Source organism: Nothobranchius furzeri, chromosome 18, assembly GCF_043380555.1.
Source record: "Nothobranchius furzeri strain GRZ-AD chromosome 18, NfurGRZ-RIMD1, whole genome shotgun sequence".
Classification (NCBI taxonomy): Eukaryota; Metazoa; Chordata; class Actinopteri; order Cyprinodontiformes; family Nothobranchiidae; genus Nothobranchius; species Nothobranchius furzeri.
The window spans coordinates 21,317,956-21,340,791 of NC_091758.1; the positions used below are offsets into that span (position 1 = coordinate 21,317,956).

General features: G+C 42.9%; 1 protein-coding gene across 1 annotated transcript in view; it reads right to left on the reverse strand.

Moving 5' to 3' along the window:
- The window catches only part of slc25a21 (solute carrier family 25 member 21), a 137,462-nt gene that overhangs the window by 99,948 nt on the left and 14,678 nt on the right, over positions 1–22,836 (reverse strand). The gene's annotated exons all lie outside the window — the stretch shown is intronic.

Here is a 22,836-nt window from a genome sequence, read left to right on the forward strand (position 1 = left end):
AACCCCAAATTGAACAAGTTTACCTAGATCTTAAAAAGCAGCTCAGATGATGAAACTGCAACTATGATTCTGACAACAAGCTAACAAATTGAACTAGCTCCTCTTAAGATAACCGGCTAGCAGAGCTTCTGACTGAGTTTATGTGCAGCAGCAAATCAACTATCCTGATTAACAAGGTTATAAAAGCTCATAAATGAAAAATCACTTTGATGTGTGGGGGAACTTTTCCAGGCCCTCTTTAGCAGGGTGGGACTGGGAGGAGAGTGCTGTAGCCTATTAGCTGGAAGCTAACCGGAACCAGAAACCTCAGCACAAAGTTTGTTCGTTAATCTGAGCCAGCATGACGAACAAGGGAAGCGAGCGGCAGTGGAAAGCGGAGATAGTGGAATTTTGGGGATACGGTCTGTGCTGGAGTGGGTGAACCAGGCGGCGGCATGGCGGCCCAAAGTAAGCGCAGCCCGGGAAGCTCCGCTCGGCAGCACCGTCTCCGCCGCTCCGGTGTCGGCGCGCGGAGGAAGTGGTGGTGCAGAAAACAAGAGCGGTTATGTAAGGCTGGCAAACATCTCAACCTTCGGATGGAGACAGCCGAGCAGCGCGGGGCAGCTCGTAGGGGGCGGACCCATCTGATTGGCCGCATATCAGAAGGGCTACATTTGATTGGTCAAATAATACTTCCGCGTAAAAAACAGAGCTGGTTTACAAAAAGTTGATGTATGACACGGATGGAAATGTCTGAACCAAACATTTATCGCCGTTTTTGACGTGCTTTGCGATGGGCCTATCGCACGTCCTGTTATCGCGATGACGATAATTTTTCAATATATTGTGCAGCCCTAATTCTGAGATTAGAGTTAAATTTCTTAGATTGAAGTCAGAATTCTGAGAAAAAAGTCAGAATTCTGGAATTAAAGTAAGAATTCTGAGATCAAAGTCAAATTTCTGAGATTAAAGTCAGATTTCTGATTAAAGTCAAATTTCTAAAATTAAAGTCAAAATTTTGAAATTAAAGTCAGAATTCTGAGATTAACTCATTCACTGCCAGCCGTTTCCTGATCATAAAAGCCCGTCTCTGCCAGCGCTTTTTAGCAATTTTACTGTTTTTGTAAGAGTCACAGAACGTTGCACGCTAGGATGTCAACGCCAAAACTACCAAAACAAAGCGGAGACTCACCTCTTGTGTTTCGAGCGTTATCTGTTCTTTAATAATCCGTTGTCGAATTGTGATCAGCAGAAGCTTTTCTGGTTCGCGGCTCACTTTTTTTTACAGCAGCGGCCCAAAACGATCTCCTAACACATGGATTTTCTGCTTACTGATCATGTGACATGTGACGTACGCGGATGAAGATCGGCTGTAGAGCTGGGGTGTTTGTTCTCATGGTGTGGGGGCTCGTTCTGAAGCCCATCCAGTAAAAAATATGCAAAAGATGACTTTAGTCGTCATTGGCAGTGAACGGTTTGATTTCAAATGATGACGTCTGTTGTCAATGGCAGTTAATGAGTTAAAGTCAAATTTCTGAGATTTAAGTCAGATTTCTGAGCTTAAAGTCAAAATTCTGAGAAAAAAGTCAAAATTCTCTTTCTTTACTGTTTTTCTTTTCAGTGGCCCTAATCTTCCGTAAGCCGTTGTCAGGACGTAGCAAAACAAGTTGACACTTAAACCGCTGGACCACCATAGCCAATACAACAACTGACTTGCCTAAGGCACTGTGGTTGGCACATTTTGTCAAAGGGGGCAAGGGTGGGACTTGGCTGAAACAGACCATTTAATTTCTGGGTACAAATTCAGGCTGACAAATATAACTCATATTTAGGATGAAACGACATCTCAATAGTCCATCCATCTTCTGAACCCGCTTTGTCCACGCAGTGTCGCGTGCGGGGGGGGGGGGGGGGGGGGGGGCGCTGGTGCCTATCTCCAGCAGTCAATGGGCAAGTAGGCGGGGTACACCCCGGACAGACAGCCAGTCCATCGCAGGGCAACACAGAGACACACAGGACAAACAACCATGCACACACACTCATACCTAAGGACAATTTAGACAGACCAATCAACCTAACAGTCATGTTTTTGGACTGTGGGAGGAAGCCGGAGTACCCGGAGAGGATCCACGCATGCACAGGGAGAACATGCAAACTCCATGCAGAAAGATCCCAGGCCGGGAATCGAACCCAGGACCTTCTCGCTGCAAGCCAACAGCTCTAACCACTACGCCACACTAATTTTTTTCCTCATGTTTTGTGCCTACCTTTGCTATCAAAGTTTTAAAATAGCATGGCCTGGCTTCTGTAAGGCTAAACGGGCTGCCACAACTGCTAAGGATGCCTTATGGGTGCAACACAGATGTTCAATGGGGAACATTATGAAGACATTAAATAGACAAGCTTGCCAGGCAGCTACATTACTCGTGTACTTGGAAGGTATATAGCAATTTTGGCTGAGTTCAATGTGGGCTCCTGGCGGTCCTGCACATAGCCTGTGGTGAGGCTATATCACACAGTCAGGACTTATCTGATTTTTTGATCAGACCCACAGCAGTCCTGCCTAAACACTACTTCTCTCCCCGCTCCATCCCAGATCACATTCATTCTGCAGAATAAAGCTTGACAAAAAAGCTCAAGACGAGCTAACTGGCCCTATTCAGGAGCTGGAATCTTATCACGAAGCAAAATCCGCACATTAGAAGCACCTCTTGTTCTTAATCAACCCTCCTCCCATTGAGTCGCCGGTCTCTCACCCCCCCACAATAGGTTCCATTGCTCCAGGAGATCCTATCATTTCTTCCGCAGACGAGATTTCTTGGGTGACTTCAAAGCGTGTTCGCTAAGTGTTTAGAAGAATGCAATGGAAACAGGAAAATAATGTTCTGATTTCTGTAAACTTTATAACATCTGCTTCTGCTTAGTGCTGGTGCAGTGTGAAGCAGTGGCTCCATACTGCGTTCACTTTGGGACAGTTTTTTCCCCCGCACACTTTGTGAAGTCTAAAATGGAAGGGGTAACAAAGGCGTGTAAACCCTATAGAACATCACTTTAGCAGCAGCAGGAATGACATGAATTATGTATTGCTAGTTTTTATGGGTTGCAACTTGATTCGTTCACGCCACAGATCATTTGAAAAGCAGGTGAAGATGAATCCCACAAGAAAAGTAATAGTTTAACCCTCTAAGACCTAATTTACATGACTGTTTGTATAACCTTCATCTTCTGAGAATTCAGAGGATGCAATGAGTAGATTTCCACTGAAAAGGAAAGGAACCAGGCGAGGCTTTGCGAGTGTCCCAAAAGGCCGATGAGTAATGTTGCTGGCACCGAACAAGCATACACACAGACTAACGCTAGCTCCTTGTGTATACACAAGATGACAAGCAGTTTTTAGGGCCAAGCCAGATAACTTCATCACAATCTCCCCTTGCTTAACAGGGCAGCATGACAAGAGCACTGTGTATACACACATACGCAAACACACACACAGCGTTTAACTGGCAGCCTCAGGGCTCCTGTCTCTTTTCCCCTAACTCAATCATGCTCAGGTTTCACTCTCGCCCATCCGAGGCTAACTCGCTTCCTCTCTCTATCCCCTCATTCTGCCCCCCATGTTCAAAATCCGTAACACAAATCCCACCCATACAGCTTTGGTTTCTCTAACTGATGTACTGTACAAGCATTCAAACAGCATGAAAAAGCCAGACTCGCTCAAACTAGTGATGAAGTAAAAAACCCATCAACAACACACAACCCAGCTCAGTTTGGATGTGCTGGCACATGCAGCATCACAGAGCTCTAAACAGTTAATTTTTCGTAAAGTTCTGGGAAAAACATTTTCTCTAAATCACGCTGGTGTAGCAGAAGAAAAATAATCACTGGCAATGCAATTTTCCAGGTCTTTCTGCAGTTGGATATTTTCCATCCTCCAACAAACGTGCCCACATATCAAAAACATTAAAGTTGTGTGAAGATATTTCGACTGCAGATATAAAATATCTCTCAGGCTGGCAGGGAAGTTTCTCATTTAATCAAAGCAGGATTAAGTGTCAATCCCTAATTTATCCAAACCCTGTTTGGCTTTGACGTGTGATATTCTGACATGGAGAAAATGGAGGAGGAGATTTCTTATCTCTGCTTTGATAAAGTGAAAGACATCATAAGATACAGTGACATGTCTTCTTAACAAGCCAGGAAAGACTTGAAGTGACAGTTTGGCCAACACCAGTTTTCCTCTCAGTGAGCAGAACTTTCAGCATGTTGGTTGGCCTTTTTGCACTCCAAGGGTATGTGATATTTTGTTTAGTTAACTCAAAACCCACAGCCATCACTCACTTTTATTTAGTTACAAAAAGTTCACATCTTGCTATCTCTGAAAACACACTCTTACACTTAAGTTGCAACTGGTGGAATACTGCAACTAGCGGAGGCACAATTTTTTTATGGTAAATGGTCAAATGTCTACTGTTTTCATGTAAATTTTACACAATTCTCAAATAAATACACACATAATATAAATTTATACAAAAACATGTATATGAAAATGTATATAAAGATAAGTAAGTCAAGAATTTGAGTGTGTTTTGGTGCAAAAGTTATAAATATATTTTGGAACAGCCTTAAATTGGATAAAGTAAAATGCGAAAGGCTAGTTTCAGTGCAACTTTAGTGAGGCATTTCCACGCCATCCATTTACAGCAGTGCTAAAAGTATTTGGCAGCCACCCATTGTGCTAGCAGCCCCACTTAAAAAGCTGAGATCTGTCATTTTTATCATAGGTATTCTTATACTGACAGGATGTAAAAAGAAATCATGTTGTACGATCTTTAAAAAATGCTTTTCTATAATGGTAAATAAAATAAGCATTTGGTAAATAACAAAATACCTCAACACTTGAACTACAACCTTGGTTAGCACTCAGTGTGTTTACATGCACATCAGAAAACCAAAGTATTGACCTAAAAAGACTCCGGTCTTTTTTTTTTTTATTGCATGTAAACGTGTTAGTCTGGCTGAAGGCGAACTGGTTCTAATCGAGCTGAAGCACCCAGATAATGCGGTAGCAATCTGATTACATTTTGAATGTAAACGAGTCAGCCGAACTAAACTGGTGCATTCTGAACGTGACGAGACCACGGAAGTGGCCTTCTGACATGACCATCGTCACAAATCAACAAGCGTAACACCATAAAACGGGACAGTACGTACCAAATAAGCTGTGCTGCAGAGTTGTTGTGCACTCCTTAAGCCGTTGTGCATATCCTGTTTCAGTTCCAGCTGCTTCACTCCCGGCAGCCTCTGTTTACTGCTTGTGTTGCAATGATCGACATATAAATATTGGACAATGGGTTTCATAGGCTCCAATAACACGTTTTTGAAGAAAAATGGGAGGTGGCCACCACCGCCATTTTGACCGCGTCACAGGTTCCGTCAAGCCCAGACAATTCCACAAAAGGGAAGAGAAGTGGAGCTGAGGGTGGGGCTGTAAGGCTGGGATCAACTGACGACACCCAGTCGAACTAGCTACAAGCTAACCTGAAGCTAACCCAAAGCTAATGCGGAGGTGGGAGCTAAGCTAATGGAGGTAGCAACCTAGCTACAACCGGAGTTAACTGTGCACAACACCAGAGCTTCTGAGTCAGAGGTACGCCGGGCTGACCGCTGGGTAAAACCGGGTGGAACACAGAGGTCTCCCGAGAGCTCCACAAGCCGGCAGCCGCATAGCAGACAAGCGCCGCTGCGATCTGAGATGCACAGAGCTGCCGCTGGGAAGAACCGGGTGGAAAGGTTTCCATCCCAGAGCTCCACAAGCCGGCAGCCCACGCAGCAGACAGAAGCCGCGGCGATCAGAGATGCGCCGAGCTGCGGGAAGGGGAGAACCGGGTGGAAAACATCGGCTTCCATCCGAGAGCTCCACAAGATGATAGTCGGAACCCAGCTCCACCAACATGTTATATTTCAACCCATTTTCTAAAGTGCAGCATTATGTTAAATGCACTGGGTTTTACCCTATTTCATTTAAATTTCATGGTTAAACAGTACATGTTAAAATCTAAGCTCAGCTCGGCAGTGACCTAAAATACATGAATATAATTTTACTTACTGAAAAAAATGAAGTGGAGACTCCTTGGACGCTCTATTAGTGCAATTAATGCCACAGCAAGTCATTTTGTCCAACAATTGCACAAATAATATCCAAAAAAGAACGCACAAACACTACAACTAATGGTCTAAGTTGAGAGACTGAAACTGACGGAACAGTTTTCAGGCGAGGCCGAGGCTCAGACTGAGGCCTTTCCACGGAGCTAGCTCTGTGGTCACGTGGGTCTGATGCTCATTAATTATACAGAATTTTTGGCTTTTAATACACTTAAACAGAAGAGTTAGAAAAAATCCCCCCCCCCCCCAGAGTTGTCATGAGTGTATACTAGATCATTTAAACCAAAAACATGTTTTGGTACCAGGCTGTAAACATGTTTATTTCAGCTGTGAAATTGGTATTTTTAACATGGGAGTCAATGAGGATTTGCTCGCTTCTGACACCAGCCCCCAGCGGATGAGGGTGGAACTGCAATTTATTTCACTTCCGCATTGGACTCAATTTCTGTCCCGCATTGGGGGGGCTTGGTTGCTATAAGCTAATCGGAAGAATGCCGACATGAAAGAGCTCACATCGCCACCTAGAGTACTGGGGTGGAACGAACTTTATTTGAGAGGCCGGTTTTCTAATGTGCATGTAAACTTTGATAAAGACTCCCAGCTTGTTAAATAAAATCGACCTGGATCGACTTAGATGTCGGTCACTGCACATGTAACCGCATCGAGTGACAGAGGTCAAACATTTCCTGTAGGTCTTCGCCAGGTTTGCACACATTGTAGCTAGTATTTTGGCCTATTCTTCTATGCATATCTTCTCTGGAGCAGTGATGTTTTGGGGCTGTCGCTGGGCAACACAGGCTCTCAATTCCCGCCACAGATTCTCTATTGGATTGAGGTCTAGAGACTGGCTAGGCCACTGAAGAACTTTGAAATGCATTTTACATGGCCTGCCCTTTATTTACTGGGCAGTGTGATTGAAATCATCACACTGGGTGATCCATGCACATTTCATCTTCAACACTCCCACTGATGGAAGCTGTTTTTTGCCCAAAATCTCATGATAAATGGCCCCATTCATCCTTTCCTTAATACGGATAATACGGTTGTCATGTCCCTTTCACAGAAAAGCAGCCCCAAAGCATTATGTTTCCACCACCACGCTTCACAATGGGTATAATATTACTAAGATGCAACTCGGCACTCTTCCCTCTCCAAACACGAGAAGTAGCATTTATACAAAAAAGTTTTATGTTGGCCTCATCTGACCACATGATATTCTCCCAGTCCTCCCAATATTTGTCAAACGGGTGGAAAAAACAGATGTTTTAATATTGTTTAAATTCTCTTTTGTGCTAAATTGCTCAATCTGTGCAGAAATATGACATAGTCTCAAGAGAATAAACAACTATCACACCATACCATACCAACTTTATTTCTATAGCACAATTTAAGACGCAGTGTGAGAGCTGACCAAAGTGCTGAACAGGCAGGATTAATTAAAAACAAAAAAGAAAAAACACAACAATAAAACTATAAAATCATAATATGATAACATGAATCACTGTCTAAAAGCCAAGTCATAAAAGTAGATTTTTAAACGAGATTTAAAAACAGGCAGAGAGGATGCCAGCCTAACTGTAATGGGAAATGAGTTCCAGAGCATGGGGGTAGCATGGACAAACGAACGTTCACCTCGTGATTTGTAGGATATCCGGGGAATGCAAAGCAGTAGACGGTCAGCTGACCTTAACATACGAGTAGGTATATAGGGAGTCAGCAGGTCGGACAGGTAAGGAGGAGCTAGGTCGTGTAGCGCTTTCAAAAAACCATCAATATCTTAAAACGCACACGAAATGTGACGGGGAGCCAGTGAAGACATTCCAGGACTGGTGTAATATGGCAATGTCGGCTTTTGGACAACATGCAACCGTGGTTCAGGGCAGAGACAGGAGTTCCAACTAATAGTGCATTAGCATAGTCCAAGCGAGAGGTGACGAAAGCGTGGATGACTAATGAAAATTAGAATGTCACATAAACATCTACTTAAAATCCAGTCCATTTTAAGTTTCTCGTGAGAAAAGTTGGCCACATATTTTCTAAGGATGCTGTAGCATGAAGATAGCAAGGTCAGGTAGGGTGGATTTTGACCATGGCATGGCTACATCTCACTATGACGCAATATGCAAAATCTCATAACTAGAGAATGTGGGTGTTGGTGTTGTGGACAGGGGTAGTATTGGGAAGATGTTGTACAACGTGTTTCAACCATTTATAATCTTAAAAAGTGGAATTCTACAGGGAATGGGAGGTTAATTCCAGCAGATCCGGTCTACGAGTTGGTGGGGGGTAAATTATTGTCATGGCTGTGTGAGGCTGAACATGCTTGGCCCGGCCCGCTCAGTGGGGCTCTGTTTAATGCTAGCTAAGGCTTTACTTGTTGAAATGTGACAATGCCATTCTGTTTACGCTATTGTTGTTCTGGCTGTGTTCATAAGTTAATGACTTTCAGATGAAGCATCGGGTATGTTTCTAGGAAGAGGAAGTAACTGGGACAGGGTGTTAAACAGTGTCACACTTTCAACGTGCCAGATAGCGAGTATGAGGCCCAACACATGTTAATTTGGCTCCAATGCAGAAATCACATTTTCCTTTTCAGTTGACACAATGGAAATTTAGGCAATAAACTGTATGTGAAGGGAGGAAATAGGAGAAACAAGTGTATGCATAATTGTATTATTTTTTTAGGCAAACCAAGTGTACAAGGGTCACAGCATGTCTAAATCACAGCTGGCGGGCTTTACAGGTCTAGCTGTTACATAATCTAATTTCCTGTATTTTTTCTTCCCTTCGTTCTCACAATATCCCTTCAGGGGTAAAATGAGCAAGTGAAAGAAATTAATGTAAAGCAGGATTGATAGCAAAGAACTGCAAAAAACTAAAGACAGACAAGCCTAATGTGAGTTATTAACTGAAACAGAGTCTATTCTCCATCGTGACTGTCTTATCTAAAGACAAGGACCTCACAAGAAAACATTCTACCAGCAAAACTTGAGTTGAGTTTGTATTTTCTTTATTATTTTTTTCTTCTTGTTTATGTGTGGTTTTTCTTTCCTGGTGCTCCTGGTTTTATCCCACAATCCAGAAACACATTATATTAACCCGTTCTGTCAAAGTGTGACTGTGAAACACGGCTGTTGTCAATCAAAACATTACCTTTAAGGTCCTTGTCGACTGGCTAAATTGACTTCCAATCTCATGTTCTGTTTATGTGAACTTGTTGTGAAGTTTCTTTCTTTTTACAGAAACAGCATGCCCTTGGGCTGCACATCTAACCAGCGATGATGAATTTATTCATAGATGCAGATTTACTGGTATAAGGTTTTAAAACTTTGTCTTTAGTTGAGGAAAAACATGAAATGGCAGCAGGAAGGTCACAAGAACTTCTCGGAAACAAAAGTTTATGATAATTCAATGCAACATTCAGGCTTTACTTGTGAAAATACTTCAGTGATAAATCCCAAACATGCTCACTAAAATGTATTGCTGTTTCCTTTTAAAGCCTTGTGTCTTGTGAAAGGGTAAATGTTGTGTACTGCAGACTTTTAGAGGTTTTCACAGTTTTACATTAAAAAACTTGATTACTGCTGTGATGAAAAGTGTTTGGTTTCCACAAAGTTTGATGCTTCAGGTGCTTTTGACATCTTTTATTCCAATATTTCAGTGGTTTCCAGGGAAAACAACCATGCCAAAGGTTTTGAAGGCTTTTGTTGACAATTGCATTAAGGTTACGCTAAAAGTGAATATTAAGTGTCCTCCTTTTTCTAAGACCTTTGCCATTAAGCCCTAACTTCTGTCAATCAACTTCAGGGCCAACTCCTGAATGATGACAGCCCATTTCTTGCATAATTAGTGTTGGAGATTAGGAGAATTTGTGGATTTTGTTTGTTCACCTGCATGTTGAGGACTGACCACAAATTCTTAATGTGATTCAGATCCAGGGAGTTTCTTGAACATGACCCAAACATTTTCATGGGCTGTTCACTTATTTATCATTTTAACCTTCTGGCCTGGAGCTCCACACTGATGGAAAAGACATTAGCCCTTTTTAGAAGACACACCATGCCGGCAAATCAGCGTAATTCTGCCACCACGGTGTGTCTTATGAAGGCGCCATAGTGGCAAGTGTGTTGCAGGCATTTTGCAGCATTCGTGCCGCCACCCATACTAGTTATAGTGCTAACTAGTAATAATGCCGGAGTTGTGAATGCATATCATGCCTTGGCACAGCAGAGTGAGTCTACTGAAACTTTTACAAATGCAGGGGAAATTGGATTTTAGAAATTAAGTTTATTCGTAACTGATTCATAAGACTCAGAAGTTTAAGCTACCTGCCGACAATTGACATCATTCTCAAGTAGGGGTGAGAATTCTTGCTGCAGATTTAGTTGATGTTAACAATAACGGATCCATCATCCAATCAGTGATGCCTGTTGTTGCAGCATTGGTACCTACCTCTTCCGGTTTGTTTTTGCTCTTTTCAATTTGTTGCGCGTTTTGTGATTTGTTTTTGTGTTTAGCGAATTTGTTGTTGTGCTTTTCAATTTGTTGCGCATTTTGTGATTTGTTTTTGTGTTTAGTGAATTTGTTGTTGCGCTTTTCAATTTGTTGAGCGTTTAGTGATTTGTTTTACGCTTAGTGATTTTTTGTTGCATTTAGTGAATTTGTTGTTGCGCTTTTCAATTTGTTGTGCGTTTTGTGATTTGTTTTTGCATTAAGTGATTTGTTGTTGCGTGTTTCAATTTGTTGTTGCGTTAAGTGATTTGTTTTTGTGGTTTGCACTTCAGGGCCACCGTACTTGACGGAACCTGTGACACAGTCAAAATGGCGGTGGTGGCCACCTCCCATTTTAGCAGAAAAACTTGTTATTAGAGCCTATGGAAACCCATTGTCCATATATTTATGTCGATGGTTAAAATGCTCACATACTTGATTGGCCACTATTTTCTCAAGGACTTTACATAAAAATTGGAAGGTTAGATATTGGTCTATAATTCATTGGGTCATCTGGATCCAGAGAAGGTTTCTTAAGTAAAGGTTTGATTACAGCAACCTTAAAATCCTGTGGTACGTATCCATTTACTAAGGATAGATTGATTATATCTAGAATGGGAGCAGTAACCAAAGGAAATGCATCTTTAAATATTTTTGGTTGGGATTGGATCAAAAAAACAAGTGGAAGTTATTTTTGATAGCTCCAAAAGCTCAACTGGATCAAAACAGTTCAAACACAGATGAGGTTCTACAGTCACCTCTGATGCTGCCTCACTTTCTGAGGAAGAAGAAATCCCATTAGGGAGAAAGCTAATGATTTTGTTTTTGATAGAATTAATTTTACTCATGAAAAATCCCATAGTCGTTGCTGCTGAGGGCTAAGGAAACAGCTGGTTCAGAGATATGATTCTGTGTAAGTTTGGCAACTGTACTGAAAAGAAATGTAGGATTATTCTTATTCTCCTCAATTAGTGATGAAAAATATGTGGTTCTAGCTTGTCAAAGCTTCTTTTTATAAGGCACGATTATTTTTCAAGGATAAGTAGGACTCCTCCCAATGTGTAGAGCTCCATGTTTGCTCCAATTTTCTAGAGTTCTGTTTAAAGTACATAGATCAGAATTAAAGCAGGGAGCCAACTTCCTGTGCTTAATTACCTTCTTTTTTAAAAGGGGAAACATCATCTAATGCCACATGTAAAGAAGAGGTAACACTATGAACTAGACCATCAATTTGTGAAGGGCTAAAAATGAAAGTATTGCCCTCTGCTAAGTTCCACTGAGATACTGAAGACAGTAAAGATGGAACAGATAATTAAAAAGATACAACAGAGTTGTCAGATAGAGACCGACTATAGTGAAATTTACTTTCACGTCTCGAGAACTCAGTTATAAAAAACTCTAGGGTTATCAAAAAGTGGTCCGGCAGGACTGAATTGTGTGGAAAGATCGCTATTTCCTCACACTCTATCCCATAAGTCAGCACAAGCTCTAGTGTATGATGGCAGGAGTGGGTGGAGCTAGGGCTGCTCAATTAATCAAATTTTAATCCTAATTACGATCTGAGTTTTGAACGATTATAAAAACAAAACAAGCCGATTATTTGCTCCTTCCACTTACGCTGCCCTGAGTTGCAAATGAAGCGCTCCTCCCACAGTGTTGCCAACTTAGCGACTATGACGCTATTTCTAACAGCTTTTCAGACCCCGTTCTTGACTTTTTATATCTTAAAAGTACCTAGCGAACACCTCAGAAACATCTCTGGTAACCCTTAGCTACTTTCTGGATAACTGTCATCGACATTTCCTGCAGGTAAGCTAAACACTCCGCCTGCACTCCAGACCGTTCTTCAGGACATTAGGAAAGGGAATGATGTAGTGATGTGTTGGTCGCTAAAGAAACGGCTCTCAGAGCCGGCTCCCTGTTGGATTAACCAGAGTGAGTGACACACACGGTACCTGCAGGCTCCTGAGCTGCTAAAAACGGCTAAATGTGTGCGTGCGGCAAGCTAAACACAAGTGCAGCTTGCCCCTGATTGCTGTGAGACCAGGTTGGGGGGTGGGGGGTGCAGCTGTGGTTGGGACAATTATTACATTAACTGATGGACCTGTAAATAAATAGTTTATAAATAAGGTAGAAATAGATAGAAATAAGTTCCTCACGTTGATAAATAATAACTAATCTCTCTGAGGACACGGTGCTAGTGCACTCTCCTACAGCACCTTGACACGACTTCAATAAATGTTATGGAACATTTTGTGAACATCAATTTATTTGCATTTATTTGTTATAAATGCCATTGTATAATTCTTGCTGTCAGTATTTGCAAGATATTGGTATTTGGGTCTGTACTGGTTAAACTTAAATGAGTTAAACCAAGGTCTTGGTCCCTTGGGTCATAAACTATGAGCTATAAGTATATTGGTCTTTTTATACTAGGAATCAGGAGTTTTTTAGTGATCATCTTGTTCTTATTTATTTTTGTACTGATTGTGCCCTGAGCAATTTTATGACTGAATAAAAACAAATAAAATCAACATAAATTGAAAAATTGTCTTAAATAATCAAGATCTCAATTTCAGTCACAATAATCGTGATTATTATTTTTGCCATAATCAAGCAGCCCTAGGTGGAGCTATGTATTCTTTAAGTAAAACAAATTGGGTCTAAGGTATTACTAAAGGCTACATTGAGGCTATTATGTTCAATGTCAACAGGAATGTTAAAATCTCCCACTACAATGACCTTATCAGTATTTAGCACCAAATCAGATAAAAAATCAGAGATCTGATCCAAAACTCAGAGTAAAAGCCTGGTGGACGATATAAAACTACAAACAAGAGTGGTTTTACAGTTTTGCAATCTGGATTAGGAAAACTAAGAATAAGATGTTCAAAAGAACTGTAACTGTTAATTGGTAAGGGATTGATTAATAGTATGAATGAAAAATGGTTGCTACTCCTCCTCCTCACCCTGTACTTCGAGCAATATGATTTAAATAATTAGAAGGAGTTGACTCATTTAAACTAACATAGTCCTCTTGCTGCAGCCAGGATTCTGTGAGAGAGAGCAAAGAAATCTGATTATCACAAATCAAGTTATTAACTAACAAAGTCTTAGAGAAAATAGACCTAATATTCAATAATCCACATTTATTTTTTCTAATTTTCTACTCAGTCAAATTTGTTCTAATTTTTATGAGATTTTCATGATTTGCTCTATTAAGCCTGATTTTTAATCTGTGTTTGGCCGTGGGCAGGACACTGTCTCAATGGGGGTGGGTAGCAGTACAGAAGCTGCAGAGGGGTGTGTTAAACTACAGCTCTGCTTCCTAGTCTGGACCCTGGGTTGTCATGGAGGACTAATAAAATTGGCCATGTTCCTAGAAAGAAGAGCTGCTCCATCCAAAGAGGGATGGATGCCGTCTCTTTACATGTACATCAGACCAGGTTGTCCCCAAAAGGATTTCCAGTTATCAATGTAGTCCACATTGTTTTCAGGACACCACCAAGACAACCAGCAGTTGAAGGACAGCATGCAGCTAAACATTTTGTTACTGATTCAATCAGTTAGGGGGCCAAAGAAAATTACAGATTGTTTTGGCAAATTTACACACCGAAGCAACATTCATTTTAGCGTGACTGGGTGCCATTGCTGCCAGCGTGAATAACAATCCTACTGTATTTATGCTTATCCTTGGCCAGCAGTTTCAGGTAGGATTTAACGTTGACCGCTCTGGCGCCAGGTAAACATTTACCTATGGTTGCTGGAGTCTCTAAAGCCGTGTTTCTGACTCAGAGCTTCTAATGATCAGGGTCGGCTTGTCAGTGGGTGTGTCACTGAGCGTGGAAAATCTTTTAGAAAAGTGGACGGGTTGGTGGTGTCCCACGGGCTGGGTTTTATGCTTCCTACGTACTGTCACCCAGCTGGCCTGAGGTCCCGGCTGCTCGGGTTCTACTGGAGGACCGCTACGGGGTGGTTCTGATCTAGTTAGCCCCATGCTAGCTAAGTAGCTACAGCTATCTACGGGCTTTTCAACAGCGCAGTGTCGGGCCTCCAGTTCCTCCAAAGGAACAAAAATGCTACATATATTAGACATACCATTATCACTTAAGGAGGCATGGGAGAAACTAAACATCTGACACAGAAAGCAAGAGATAGGAGATGGAGAAGACAGATGTAGCCATAGCTGCACTGAGGCTAAGCCAACTGGGTGAGCAACCCTTTCAACACCAAATAAACTGCGTGCAAACTCAAAAGCTCCCTAAAAGCTAGGTGAAACAACAGAAAATGTGTTTCTAGCATGTTTATGTGCAACAACAACCCAGAAATGTCCCAGTACAGAGACATCTAATCAATTTAAGTGAATCACAAACACCAACCAGCTACACGGAGTGCAACACAGAAAACAGGAAGTGACGCAAAACGCCTTACCGCAAGAGGTGACAGCAGCAGGAGTTAGAACTTCCACATACAGACTGTTTACTTCCTCCTTATTTCAAATTAAACTAATATTCTAACATTATTTAACAGAAAATGCTACTTTTCCTAACGGGATGTTTCCGGTAGTAAACCCCATTTTTCAAGCAGGAAGCAGGAACTTCTAAAATGATTTCATCATGAATAAACAATTTCATGGCGAATTGGACTCCAGTTGTGTCTGTCCTAATTGGAGTGCAGGAAGAAAGTGACATATTTTCACCTTGATAGATTTTTATTGCCATCGTCAAGTCTCCCTCACCAAACGACTATCCAGGTCAGGCTGTTGGCTTCCTGTCCTAGACACCCACTGCTATGATGAATGGGACCAAGCTCAATTCGATTAGGCCCAAAGTGCGAAGACGCAGGAACAATGGAAACTGGCTTCAGCAGTGCAGTGCAGACCCTCTGCATTCTTCGTAACAATTTTGTCTAATTAGCATCAACTCCTGCCCCATCCATCATACTCCTCAAGAAACATAAACAAACTGTCAGCTCTAGCGTAACAAACAGATCGCCCAGCTACTTAGCACAAATTATTCTTACATGAAACGCAGCTTCTCAGGCAACCCCACCCCCCACTTCTGGCCATCTGGGGGTGGGATGGAGAGCTATTAAAATTGAACACATATGCTTCAGTCAAGTTCAACTCTCCAGAGTGCAGCAGTGGACACAGTGACAGTTGGGTCTGATGGCTTAAGGCTGCGGGAGTGATGATCAGAACCCGCGTGTAAGGCTTTTTAATGAGCAGTTCATCACATTTATGTACAGTTTGTATAAACAGCATGTGGAAATGATAGATTATTTTTCAAAATGAGAGTCTCACAGTGTAGATTGTGTCAGTTCAGCTATAAACCATATCTGCCATCAACAATGATTCAAGGTCCAAAACAAATAGCTAATATTTCTAAGTTTCTCCCAAAAAGTCTGTTGCACTATTTTCACTCTTGCATTTGTGCAAAGGCAAAGTACTTTGACAGCTGTCATCCCCTTGGAGAATTTCCCTAACCTCAGGCAGCACTGTTATTATAAAGAATCTAATAATCACGATGAAGTTCGCCTGGTATTTTTCACAGGCCCAGACTACACAGATGAGCGGTTTACGCAATCAGCACTTAGCAAAATCAAACCTGCTTGGATCCCATTTAAAGCCCTAGCGTCTGATTGTGTTTTGAGTTCCTGTGTGACCCGACCCGCCCAGGAAATGCAGTAACCAAATTTAAAAACATTCCTCTGGCACAGAAATGCCATTCAAGATGAGCTGTGGTTCAATAGCACAATTTACTCCACACTTATCTTCAAGCTAGGACGTAAAACTATAAGAAATATAGATAATAAGGAATTTTTTTTGAAAAGATCTTATTGTATAATAATGGACATAAAGGGTCACATAACTGCACTGATTAATTTAAATTGGACTAAGTTATACAGTGACTTCCTTTAAAGTGACCATGTGTTGCGCTGGATCAGAGCCAAGTGCCCTCCCACTCCACACAGCTTAATTTGTAAATTTTCCATTTGCTTTCTGATGTTTTGCAGAGTGTGAAATGCTTCACTAATTATCTAGGAAGTTTAGCAGGAGTGGCTTGTTGTTTTTAGAGCACGGAGGGCAAACCTCACTCGTCCCAGTGAAGTAGGAACTGTGAAAACTCTAAATGACAAACCAGATCAACACACACACTCCATTAACAACTAAAAATAATAAATGAATATTCCAGAGCAAAGCTAAATATTCACTTCCACTTTACCTTTTCTACACCAAAGTCATGTATGGAGAAACGTTTAAAAGCCAAACCACTGGAGCTGAGAGAGGCTTTGACTATCGGACGAGTTGGACGCCGGGCGAAGGTGAGAGTGAAGGGTTTTTCTAATCAAGATAATTTGCTGCAAACTTCAAAATGATGTCATCCACTGTTTGCTCATTAGAGATTCCTGTCAGGAAGCCAAGACTAATTCTCACTCAGTTGTGAATTCAAATAGGATCTCTCCCACTTTTTCTCTCTCTGCACCTCTGATGGAGATGTACGCCATAAGACGCTGTGGAGTGACTGACGAACAGATTGCGTTTGTCGTTCTGCTTGATTCACCTAGACGCAAAATCAGCCATTTCTCCCCCTTGGCTTTCCCACAAAGCTCCATTTTTCATGCTGGAACTTTCTGCTCCGTTTCTTCCCTGATGGGTATCACTCAGGAGCCGTTAAGCTTCTGTATTGCTCTCTGGCCCTTACTGTCAGTACTCTGTCTCAGCTGGAAGAATGATTCTCAGATCCAATGCACATCAGAACTTAGTAGGTTACCTACAGCTTTGCACTTCCCGGACTTTCTGGAGATGGTGGTCCAGGGAAAGCTGTAGCTAAGGAGGTAGAGCGGGTTGTCCAGCAATCGGAAAGTTTGCTGCTGTTGTGTCCTTGGGCAGACACTTAACCCTGCTGGTGGTGGTCGGAGGGACCAGTGGACAAGTGTTCAGCAGTCTCGCTTCCATCAGTGTGCTTCAGGGCATCTGTGGCTACATTGTAGCTCATCAACACCAGCATGTGAATGGGTGTGTGAATGGATGCATGACTGATTGTGCTGTGAAGCTCAATGGGGGGTTGTACAACCTTAAGAAGACTTTATACAAACACAGGTCATTTACCATTTTCCTTGAGTTTCAACTGAACTGGGGAAAATAACTCATTTATGTTTGCTGCACAGCTTGGAAAAATCTACAGCGATGGTTCCCAAACATTTCACCTTCAGACCCACAAAATAGAAATTGTCAAGTCAAACAACCCTAGATTAGCTTGGCCAGCCTATTCATGTGAATATATGGTCTGGCCATGACACACTGACGGATATAAGTCATTGGGCGGGATCAACGGTTATACTTCAAACTGTCTCCACATGCTATTGGACAACAAATAACGTGAAGTACTCACCGCTACAGATGTCAGTCAATGGGTCAGTCCCACATACATTGTCGAAGAAGATGCAAATACATCATTGTTCTGAAAAATAACCTAAATATGTCTGTCTGCGCTTGGCTCAAAGCAAAGCGCAAGTCTAAAAAGTCCAAAGTTGATGCTAAAGCCATTTCAAATGAGCTGCTCCAATCTTAGTTTTGCTCAAGAGCAGTAACATCCAGCCCACCAACCAATACAGCGCTGAGATTGGACCTCCACCAGACTGGCCGGGGCTGAGCAGTTTTCAGTGGAGCATGGCTTGGTCAACATGCAGAGCAAAACTCATTTTGCTTCTGCTACTTCTAGATTTGTAATCCAAGATATTTCTGGTTTGATACAAACGTGCTTAAAAATTAGGGATGGGCAATATATCGGTATCGGTCCGAAAAATAAAACTAGGCTGATATTAACAACCAATATTTTTTCCATCTCGTCTCCATTTGTTTGGCTGTTTCAGAGGGGGGGGGGGGGGGTTGGATGTGTAGTTGTTTAGTCATGTGACAATGAATGTAATCATCTCAGAAGCGTAAACGTGTGTGTTGTGTGTACATAATAATATAAATTCAGCTTTAATAATGCTCATTTTATAATAAAAAAAACTGCTGATTTTAGATGCATTAATGTCAGTGTATCTTTATTGGCAAATATCGGTTATCGGCCATAACAGTGATCTTAATATTTGATATCAGTATCGGCCCAAAAATGTCATATCGGTGCATCAGTATTAAAAAGCGAAATAATTCAGTGCTTTAAGAAGAATTATTCAGCTCAAATTCACTTATACCAATTTATGACAACTTAGTGGAGATTTTGTAAAACTTATGTTAGAAATATAACTTCAGCAATTGTTTTCTACTTAATTACTCTGTGTAGTCCTTGATGACCGACACCAACTTTCAGAACCACTGATTTACAGAATTATTAGGAGCCTGTAAATCTTCAACCAACCTAAAGATGTGGTGGAATCTGTAAAACTGGACTTGGTTAAAATATTTAAATTATTTAATAGCATTTTTAGTTTTTTTTTTGTTTTATGTTGGAATCATGTGCTACCTCCAGATTACTTCTAGACACGATCTCAATAATAAAAACAAAATAAAATGCAGGTTAAAAAATGTTTTAAAAAAACAAAAGCAGTTCAGTTCTTTTTTTTTGTTCCTCTAACCAGATCCTCATCCAGTTTTTCAAATTCAGAATCCTGTCATGCCTTATTTTTGGTATTATGGTATCATTGAATTTTTAATTCCTCTCCCTGGGCTGCCACCTTACCGTGGTGGAGGGGTTTGAGTGTCTCAATGATCCTAGGAGCTAAGTTGTCTGAAGCTTTCTGCCTCTGGTAGGGTCACCCATGGCAAACAGGTCCTAGGTGAGAGATCAGACAAAGAGCAGCCGGAAGACCTCTTAAGATGAATTATATAAATGGAAACCGTATTCCCTCGCCCGGACGTGTGGAGCCAGGCCTGGAGGTGGGGCACATTGGAGAGCGTCTGGTGACCAGGCTTTCATCCATGGAGCCCGGCCGGGCACAGCCCGAAGAGGAAACGTGGGTCCCCCTTTCCATGGGCTTACCCCTCGTGGGAGGGGCCAAAGGGGTCGGGTGCAGTGTGTGACGGGTGGTAGTCGAGGGCGGGGACCTTGGCGGTCTGATCCTCAGCTACAGAAGCTGGCTCTTGGCACATGGAATGTCACCTCTCTGGTGGGGAAGGAGCCTGAGTTGGTGTGTGAGGTTGAGAGGTTCCGACTGGATATAGTCTGACTCACCTCAACGAATGGCTCTGGCTCTGGAACCAGTTTCGTTGAAAGGGGTTGGACTTTCTACCACTCTGGAGTTGCTCCCACTGAGAGGCACCGAGCAGGGGTGGGCATTCTAGTTGCCCCCCATCTTGGTGCCTGTACGTTGGGGTTTACCCCAGTGAATGAGAGGGTAGCCTCCCGCCGCCTACTTGTGGGGGGACGGGTTCTGACTGTGGTCTGTGCTTATGCACCAAACTACAGTTCAGACTACCCACCCTTTTTGGAGACCTTGGAGGGGGTGCTGGAAAGTGCTCCTTCCGGTGACTCCCTCGTTCTGCTGGGGGACTTTAACACTCACGTGGGCAAAGACAGTGAGACCTAGAGAGGTGTGGTTGGGAGGAACGGCCCCCCGATCTGAATTTGAGTGGTGTTTTGTTATTGGACTTCTGTGCCAGTCATGGATTGTCCATAATGAACACCATGTTCAGACATAAAGGTGTCCATATGTGCTCTTGGCACCAGGATACCTTAGGCCGCAGCTCGATGATCGACTTTGTTGTTGTTGTTTCATCTGACCTGCGGCCGCATGTCTCGGACACGCGGGTGAAGAGAGGGGCGGAGCTGTCAACTGACCACCTGGTGGTGAGTTGGCTCAGATGGTGGGGGAGGATGCCGGTCAGACCAGGCATGCCCAAACGTATCGCGAGGGTCTGCTGGGAACGTCTGGCAGAGTCTCCTGTCAGAAGGAGCTTCAATTCCCACCTCCGACAGAACTTGCAAAATGTTCCGGGGGAGGCGGGAGACATTGAGTCTGAATGGACCCTGTTCCGTGCCTCCATTGTTGAGGCGGCCTACCGGAGCTGTGGTCGCAGGATCGTCGGTGCCTGTCGTGGTGGTCGAACCTGCTGGTGGACACCGGCGGTTAGGGAAGCTGTCAAGCTGAAGAAAGAGTCCTATCAGGTCTTTTTGGCCTGTGAGACTCCAGAGGCAGCTGACGGTTACCAGCGGTCCAAGCGGAACACGGCTCGGGTGATCGCCAAAGCAAAAACCCGGGCATGGGAGGAGTTCGGTGAGACCATGGAGCAAGACTTCCATACGACTTTGAGAGATTCTGGTCCATCATCCGGCACCTCAGGGAGGGAAAGTAGTGTGCTACCAACACTATCTATAGTGGGGACAGTGTGCTGCTGACCTCTACTCAGGACATTGTCGATCGGTGGGCAGAATATTTCGAAGACCTCCACAATCCCACCGACACATTTTCCAGTGAGGATGCAGAGTCTGGGGATTTTGGGTTGGCCTCTCAAATCTCTGGTGCTGAGGTCACTGAGGTGGTTAAAAAGCTCCCCTGTGCAAGGCTCCAGGGGTGAATGAGATCCACCCGGAGTTCCTTAAGGCTCTGGATGTTGTGGGGCTGTGTTGGCTGACGCGGCTCTGCAATATCGCATGGACATCGGGGGCAGTCCCACTGGACTGGCAGACTGGGGTGGTGGTTCCCTTATTCAAAAAGGAGGACCGCAGGGTGTGTTCCAACTACAGGGGGATCACACTCCTGAGCCTTCCTGGTAAGGTCTATTCAGGGGTTCTGGAGAGGAGGGTCCGTCGGATTGTTGAACCTCAGATTCAGGAGGAGCAATGTGGTTTTCGTCCCGGCTGTGGAACACTGGACCAGCTCTATATCCTTAGGGGGGTCCTGGAGGGTGCATGGGAATTTGCCCAACCAGTCTATATGTGTTTTGTGAATTTGGAGAAGGCGTTTGACCAAGTCCCTCGGGGGGCCCTGTGGGGATACTCCGGGAGTATGGGGTACTCACTTATGGTCATGAGCTTTGGGTAGTGACCGAAAGAAACGAGATCGCAAATACAAGTGGCTGAAATGAGTTTTCTCCGAAGAGTGGCTGGGCTCTCCCTTAGAGATAAGGTGAGAAGCTCGGTCATTCGGGAGGGGCTCGGAGTAGACCCGCTGCTCCTCCACATCGAGAGGAGCCAGTTGAGGTGGCTCGGGCATCTGGTCAGGATGCCTCCTGGACACCTCCCTGGTCAGGTTTTCTGGGCACGTCCAACCGGTAGGAAACCTAAAGGTAGACCCAGGACACGGTGGAGGGACTATGTCTCTCACCTGGCCAGGGAACGCCGTGGGATTCCCCCGGAGGAGCTGGCCCATGTGGCTGGGGAGAGGAAAGTCTGGGCCTCTCGCTTTAGGCTACTGCCCCTGCGACCCGACTCCGGATAAGTGGATGAAAATGAATGGATGGATGGATGAATTTTTTATATTTCATGCCCTGTTTTACAAATAATTTATGATTAGGTGGTATTTAATGAAAACTGTGAGACTGCAGTTTGCAGTGAAATATTTTTATTAACATGTACTTTTTTATGTTAGTAATTAGTACATAATTTTCCAAATAAATCCAATTTCTTTCTTTGAAATTTTATGTGATCTGATGTTTTGACCAAACTATTATAAATTAATTTCAAAATGTTTGTCATTTCAACAGTAAATCTTGATGTGTTTTTACTTTTGAGATTTTTGGTTTGTTTAAAACACAATAATTCATAAAATGTCAAACTCAACCCAGACTTTTGAACATTTTGCATAGTTAGAAATCACAGAGAAAAAAGTTGAATCTTGTTTTGTCTAAATTAAAATATATTTGTTTTTCTCTCTGCTGTTTAAACATTAGTAGAAAATTTAAACTGTTTAAAAGTCCAAGTCTTTGAGTAACAGAAGTGTGCCAAAATAAAACTGTGGTTATTCTTGCTTTTTAATGTTTGTCTCAGGAATTAACCCGGACATCTTTTTATAGAACTGCCAGTCTGTTTAATAATAATGGTATTCAGGCTTGTTTATGCAGTCTCACAAATCACAGATTACACCAAACCACCCTGTCTGATCTTTATGCTGCTTGCAGCGAGACGCGGATTACCACGTGGCTCCCTCAGCCGAGTAAACCGCTCCCTCTGCTGACGACGGTGGGAGAGGAGTTTCTGCTGCAGCGTTTCAGGTGCGGCTCATCTGGAGGAGGTTTCAGAGGCAGGCTGGCCTCTAGAG